This window comes from Selaginella moellendorffii, unplaced genomic scaffold (genome assembly GCF_000143415.4).
Source record: "Selaginella moellendorffii unplaced genomic scaffold, v1.0 SELMOscaffold_55, whole genome shotgun sequence".
Classification (NCBI taxonomy): Eukaryota; Viridiplantae; Streptophyta; class Lycopodiopsida; order Selaginellales; family Selaginellaceae; genus Selaginella; species Selaginella moellendorffii.
In genome coordinates, this window is record NW_003314316.1 from 1,139,173 (window position 1) to 1,147,432 (window position 8,260).

Sequence of the window (8,260 nt, forward strand, 5' to 3'; positions counted from 1 at the left end):
GTCAAACTCATGGAGTTTGGGGAGTTTCCTATTGAGCATCGTCCGGGAAAATCAAATGTGGTGGCGGATGCTTTATCTCGTGTTCGTCATGTGATGACGTTACGAACACGATTTTGTCATCATTTGAGTAAGGTGGTCAGCGAGTTTGGGCAGTTGGTTGAGCATGCTCAGGCTCAGGATGCTGAGGTGGCCTCTTTGCGAGACCAGATGGAAGCTCCTTTCTCATTGGTGGATGGGATTCTCTACTACAATGGCCGTGTCTATTTGCCACGGGTGGATGCGTTAATTACTCAAGTTTTATTCCACTATCATGATCGTCCAGAGGCCGGTCATTTTGGGGGGAAGAAGACGTATGAGTTGATTAAGCGCAACTTTTATTGGAGGAATATGAAGGCTGATATCCTCAAGTATTGTAAATCATGCGAGCTTTGTCAGCGGGTTAAGGTGCCACGGGAGAAGCCGGGGGGACTTTTGCAACCTTTACCTATTCCTCAGAGCCGTTGGTGTAGTATCTCTATGGACTTCATCACTTGTTTGCCACGAACACAGAGGCAAAAGGAGCAAGTATGGGTCATAGTGGATCGGTTGACGAAGTATGTGCGGTTGTTGGCTCTTCGGAAGACTGTCACTGCCTCAGACTTGGCTGCGGTTTACTTGGAGAGGGTTTTTCCTGATTTTGGTTTGCCGGAGGACATCATTAGTGATCGAGATTCAAAGTTCACTAGTGGATTTTGGAAAAGCTTTGCAAAGGCTATGCAAGTGACTTTGAAACTCTCGAGTGGAGATCATCCTCAGACGAATGGGCAAACCGAGCGTGTCAATCAGGTGGTGGAGGATATGCTACGTTGTAGCATTGGTCAAAGGCAAGGACAGTGGGATCTATATCTTCCATTGGTGCAATTTGCTTACAACAATAGCCAACACAGTGGAACCAAGCTAAGTCCTTACTTTGCGATGTTTGGAAGGCATCCTCGAACAGCGGTGGAGTTGGGATTGCATTTGAGTAAGGACGTTCAAGAAAAGCTTGATTCCGAGGCAACTGATCTGGCCACAGAACTTGATGAGATTCTGGTGGTATGCAAACGGAATTTGCAAGCAGCTCAGGATAGAGCGGAGAAGTTTGCTAATGAGCATCGCCAATTCCGGGAATATAAGGTGGGTGATCTCGTCTTTGTGCGAGTGATCTTTTCGTCAAGTGAGCGGCGGAACACCTTAGTGCCTTTACGGACAGGGAAGAGTGATAAACTTTCCCATCGATATGCTGGTCCATATGAAGTGCTGGAGCGCATTGGTAAAGCGGCTTATCGGGTGCGGCTGCCAGCTGGGGTGAAAATTCATCCAGTATTTTATGTCAGCCAATTGAAAGGTGTACTATCTCGGAGTGACGGGCCCAATGCCTCCTTGATGTATACGGCTGTGGAAGATGGACCAGGAGCTTGAGCAGGATTCCCCAGAAAGGGTGATCACCGGTACAACTCGTCCTTGGGACAAGGACTTTGTTGGGGGGGAAGAATTGTTAGGCGCCAGCTTTGACTACGTGGTCAACGTCGGTCAAAGGGAGGCTCAAGGGTATATTAAGGCATGTTAGGGTAAGGGACTTAACCTACCCTAGGGCTCACAGTGGAGCGGCGGCGCAGTGGAGCTTTTGAGGTAGCTCGGGGGTGGTTGGGTGGTGAGGAACCTCAAGAGGTGGCGTAGCATAGTCTAGGGCAACTAGATCTTTGTCTTTTTGCGCCGGATCATAACATTATTGTTAGGCACCAGGTCAGGATAATAGGATAAAGAAAGGGCCCTACAATCAAGTGATCACCCCTTTAGCTAGTTGGCTTAGGGTGTAAGGGATAGGATCATAACAATGGTATCGGAGCCTAGTTCGATTCTCGTGGCTGACGAGTGGGGCAAAAATATTCTAAAGGAATATTCAACATGGTGAATCTAGAGGGAGAACCAAGGTTTGGTAGACCCTAAGAGAAGGACCATGGTGACCGGAGGATGGCCTAAGTATGATTGAGGACGATCATTCCCTGACGAGGGAAGGATTGTTAGGCACCAGGTCAGGATAATAGGATAAAGAAAGGGCCCTACAATCAAGTGATCACCCCTTTAGCTAGTTGGCTTAGGGTGTAAGGGATAGGATCCTAACAAAGGTGGAGGAGCATCGTTTCCCGCGGAGATGAGCAGGTCAAGAACATCTTTTGTGTGATGGACTTCACAAACGAGGAGATCACTCATGCAGACGAAGTCAGCTCCATCATTGACTTAATGGTGGGACTTGCGGAGGTGGAATCTTCAGTCCACTATATGATCTACGACTCCGAATCCTATCACAAGTTCTGGAAGGCCTTGAACGAGGTGAAGGCTCGGTTGAAAGGCAAGGAGATGCAGGAGATCCATGGGATAATGGCTAAGAAGAAGATACCGACGAATGTCTGCATCTTCACACTCACCCTTGTTATTGGTCCTGCAGCAGAGTGGGACTGGAGTGACTTCCCAGCTTCGTTCGACAAGGCCAATCGAATTGATCTGAGGGAGGTCAATTTACCCGTGCCTGAGGAACTGAAGACGGCTATGGAGCTTTCGAATCCAGAGAAAGCTCCAGGTGCAGCATGGGAAATGCTCAGCTGGGTCTTCAACACAATAGCGGGTGGGTCACCTGCTTCCGACTCCAAGGGCAAATGCGTTGTCGAGTACAACTGCGGCGGACTATTCTTTCGAGCCGCACTACTCAAGGGTGTCCCGTGTGTTGCGGTGACAAACTCCATTGAAGAGGTGACTTCAATGGAGCATATAATTACAGTTGCCAAAGAAAAATAGTATCTTCTCTGCGAACCTGGTGAGTACGCACTTTAAGTTTAAATGTTATCTCACAAGCTCTGTATGCAGGAGCGTGGCCACCCCCAGATGCTGAAACAGCGTTAACAGCTACTGTTGAAGATACCCATGTTGGGCCGAGCTCACAACCTGCACAAGGTAAGGTCACGTGAGGCCTCACACCATTTTGATTATAGATCATTGTGAATATTCAGACATGAGGACTGAAAAACACACTGGTGGCGCGTCGAAGAAGGACAAACAGACAAGCAATAGGAAAAAAGGAGGTACAAATTATATTTGCAATAGCATGTGGTCTCATGCCATTCCTTGCAGGAGACACTTCTTCAAAGGCAAAACAGGCAAGCACCAGCCAAGCTCAAACTGACAGTGGTCATAAAAAGCGAAAGCACATTGGACAGTCGTCAGGATCAGAGGCGTTTGATTCGAAAAGGAAGAAGGGCAACGAAAAGATGATAGGTAATGCCTCGCGGTCACCACCTCCTGACTCAGATTCCTATGGCAGACTCCCCTTCCCCAATCTCAATGGAGAGGTACAATGGATGAGGGATGCTTTTCAAGTCAGGGCCACGTTTTTCTCATCTCGTCGTCTTCGAAGGGTGCAAGAACGTGCAGAAACCATGTTAAGACAGTCGGGTGAGGATACGGTCCTAGGTCACGCACTAAAACAGGCTATGGATGTCTTGTATTTTGAGATGGAGACTCGGCCAGATGATTTTCCCAAGATGGTCCTGGAAGAACAAGCCATCCAGCCTGAGCAGCCTATGGAAGAAATGCAGGAAGGGGATGACGAGCCAGAGAAAGATAATGAGCAGGAAGAGCAGAAGGACGAAGAGGAGGACAAAGAAGAGGAGGACGAAGAAGAGGAGGACGAAGAGGACTTGGATGGTCCTCACAATGGTGACGATCACAATAACGACGACGACGATGATGATGACGATGGCCAGCCTGAGGTGGCCAAAGAGCAGCGGAGGAAGGTCATACAAGACAAACCATTAGGTAAATAATAGTACATCCATTCCTAACCTTTTACCATTTCTAACATTGTCCATGTAGGTTGCAAAGCAAATGGTAAGTAGAGATTATTCAGTTGAATTAAGATACAAACTCTAGCCTTTAGTGTCGAGGAAGGATAGTGCCAAGCAAGGGTCGAAACGTATGTCCAATCCTTCAGAATCAGCAGTGCGCCCAAGTGATATCGGTCCTAGTTCCTCAATAGTAGTTGATGGTAAATACAGTATAGTCGATTCAATGTGCTAATGAGTTTGTTTTTAGTAGCCAGTAGGGAGGATACCATCTCAATCGAAGGGAGATATTTGGACATGCATATGGATCCGCCAGTGGACTCTACTTGCCTACAAGAGTCATCAGAGCTGGTGGAGGCTACTATCCATATCAACGCCAAGCAAGCTGACCACGCTCCACTTGATGCTGCCCATACCACTGAGTCAATCTTGTCCACGTATCCAACTGACGGTGACCAGGCGCCATTGGACCCGCATGAGGCCGCCCCAGCCGCCGAGCCGGTCGTATCCTCATTTCCAACGGACTCAACATGTGCCCAATCGTCTGACTATGCGCCGTTGGAACCTCCCTACACCGCCCCTACTGCCTGTTCGGTCATGTCCACTTTGCCAACGGAGGCACCAGCTGAAATGGCGTGTGATCACACGCCATCGGAACCACCCCATGCCACTGTTGAGCCAGTTGTACCAGAGTCTACAGCTGAAATGGCATGTGCCCACACGCCATCGGATGCGATTGACCCCACATTGCAGAGGAGAGTATTTCCGCCCTTCACATTTCCTCGACCAAAACCCTCTCAACAACCATCGGGAGCACCATTCGCTAATATTGTAGATGGTAAAATTGACTTGTACCATTTTTTATGCTAACGCATTTCATTTCAGAGTCACGGCGAAGGTACTGTATCGTTTTTGATCTGAACGGTGTCCGTTTCTCCCATGAGCGTGGCTCGTCCTTGAATGTCACTGCACCCTCCAAAGCCTGCGGTCGCAAGTTGGTCAAAAGAGACAGATTCACATTAATCACACGGGAGAAACTGCGGGATCTAATAATGACCATGCGACACTTAAAACAGAGGGCCGGGTTCAATTTGCAATTGGGAGTTTGGACATCCATGATGCGCCACAATGCATTAACATTGCTACAGATGATGCACGATCAGACGCGAGTAATATTACCATTTGACTTTCTCCTAACACAGGAGGATTGCTTGACTATGGTCCATGTGAGGGGTAGCAAGCCCATCTTCGTCAAGCTAGAGGCTGTAGTGATGAACCGGACTGCTAGGTCAAGTGAAATCCTCATCATCGATGACTCGCCGATTAAAACTGCAGCGAACACGCACACATATGCAGTGCACCCCATCTCTTGCAGTATGGAAACTAGGGAGAAGAAACCATATGTTCTGGGGGACCTTGCAAAACGGCTTGGAGCAATGGTGATAGAGAACCGGCTAGTCCAGGAGGTGGCTGCAGAAATCAACCAAATGGTAGATGGAACGGTATATCAGAAGCCATTTGATCGGATAGACACCAGTCATCATTTATGGCATGTATATTGTCTAGCCAAGCACTATCCGCATCTCCATAATCTGCTCAACCGGATGGGTTCTTCGACCACTGAACATGAGCGTGGACGTATTAGAGAAGAGATGGCATTACTATTGGGTTTAAATCCTGATAGTGTGGAGAGTGATGAAATTCCAAGATTATTGTATAGGCGTTGGAGGCAAAACATAACAGTCTGAGATGGCATGTATTTATTTAAAAATGTAACTTATTATGGCATGGGGTTCCATGCCATTGTATTAATATTAAAAGACAATTCTTTGAGAGGATTTGCATTATACTAGAAGTGTTACAGCATGTTATTGGAAGTCTACGAAGTTGTTTTATTAATAAGGGGAAAGTAAAGATTGAATGGGGACTTGGGCTCCACCTAGACTCGGAGCAACTGAGCCAATATTAAAAGGATGGAAAGAAATTGGACGACGATGACAAGGAGAAGAGAGAGGTGAAGCAGTGGCAAGGGGAGGAGAAGTGATTGAGTAGACATTTCCTTGTTTAAAATAAAATGGCATGTGCCTCAATGCAGTTGAATTTTGTTATATTTATATACTATATAAAGGTTTGGAAACCTTATTTTACAAGTGGGATAATGATAATTCCCACTTTAACGAAATAGAGCTTAATAGTGTTGTTCTTGTGCCTTAATTTGCAACTAGTACCATTTTATATTTAATAAGTTTTCAAGTTTGTTTCAAAAAACCAACTCTTGGGACTAGGGTGAAAGCCCAAAATATGTGTTCCTTAAAGGGGGTTGGTGAGGATGGTGTTCCAAATGTATAATAGGGATAGTGGTTGAAAGCATGGTTGACCACTTGAAACATTAATTTAGCATCCATTAAGCTATATCACTCTTTATTCTATATTTAATATTTGGGTTTAAGCCCAAGCTCTATATTGCTCTAATCGGTAGAGTACCCTCCTCTTTGTATTAGGCTACTAGTATGCTAAATTGTGTTAGACCACTAGTATACTAAAATTGTGCCAAACTCTGTTTTATACCTTTTTGCATACAAATTTTGAACACAAAGAGTTGGTGCTCATAGAAGATATTGAGTGCATACCAGACCCTCGTTTCATAGTGTAACGAGCTTGGAGTTTGACTCCAAATTTAAGTGTGCTACAATAGCAGCTTTTAGGAGCCACTGAGATGTTAGAGTGACAATTGGTAAGAGCTATTGGGATGTCAAGGTGACAACCACTAAGAGTTGTTAGTATGGGGTGATAGCCATTAGGAGCCATTGAAATGTCAAAATGACAGTTATTGGGAGCTACTAAGATGACAAGTGATAGTTGCCTTGGGTCTAACCTACTTAAGTTGTAATATATTAAAAGTTATGATTAAGTATCTATTAGGGCAATTGGTAATATTTTCCTCTTGCACAATGGGTGATCAAAAATTATATAGCATGTTTCTTGTCTTTTAGAAGTAAAAGAAAAAAAATATCTCTAGCTAGCAGTGAAAGATAAGATATTGATGCCACATGTGGATGAAGCACGAATGCTTACCAAGATTAATCTGAGGAATGGATATCATCAGATTGCAATGGATGATGCATGTATCTCCAAGACGACATTCAACACAAGTGTGAGACACAAAATCCCCAGGCCCTAAAGTGGAGCCGAAAGGGTGCCATGTGGTAGTGGCCAAAGCGAAAGCCAAACGAGCGTAACACGTTTGGACTAAAAGCTCCGACTTGAAAAGGTCGAGAGTGGGAGTGGAACTCCCAATGAAGTGCTCAAGGAATGAGCATGAAGTGAGCAATAAGCGAGGCTCTAAAAAGGGACCCAAAAGGACCAACACATGACATATGGAAGTGTCCGAGATGGACCCGAGTTGGGGTCCAAAGTGGAGTCTGAAGTGGAGTCTGAGATGGACCCGAGATGGAGTCCAAGATAGAGTCCGAGATGGAGTCCAAGATGGATCCGAGATGGACCCAAGATGGAGTCTGAGATGGAGTCCGAGATGGAGTCCGAGATGGACCCGAGATGGAGTTTGAGATGGACCCAAGATGGAGTCTGAGATGGAGTCCGAGATGGACCCAAGATGGAGTCCGAGATGGACCCAAGATGGAGCCCAAGATGGAGTCCGAGATGGACCCGAGATGGAGTCCGAAGTCGAGACCGAGACCGGGACCAAGACCGAAACCGAGATCGGGACCAAGACCGAAACCGAGATCGGGACCGAGACTGAGACTGAGGCCGAGGCTGAGACCGAGCCCGAGCCCAAGTCCGAGTCCGAGTCCGAGTCCGAGTCCAAGTTCGAATCTGAGAGGGTGAAAGCCCAAAGCATTCGTCTCCCAGACCCTGGGGGGTTTGGTGAGCTCCAAAAGTATAGTAGGGGGGAGGACTGCAGTGGAGCCAGTTTGGCCAGGAAAGGCCAATTTGGCCCAGGAAGGTTGTACCCAGTGTTGGGTGATGAGCTGCCCACTGGGAAGTCCAAGACTAGAGTGAACACAGACCGACAAGCGGGGTAGCTTGGTGAAGTGTTCAAGAGTCGGCTCTAATTCCCCCGGGAGATCGACTGGCCGATGCTCCCAGTCCAAGTGTGGGTGGCACTACCTACTTGGATACCTGGCATGGCTCAATGGAACCTCACTCTAAGCCCATGGCTAGAGCACCTAAAGGCGAAAGGCAGGGAGAGTACCCATGAGGCTCGCGTAAGGCCACGGTGTTCTGAAATGTTGTCCCATAGTCCCAAACGGTGAGAAAGAAGAGGAGCAATCCTCTAGTGCAGTGACCAAGGACATAGTCGCACGGTGAGGCAGTCCCAAAGGCCAGTGGACTTAGCGGTCAAGCCTGTGGGCCTTGATCTAGTGGCAATATTGACGAACACG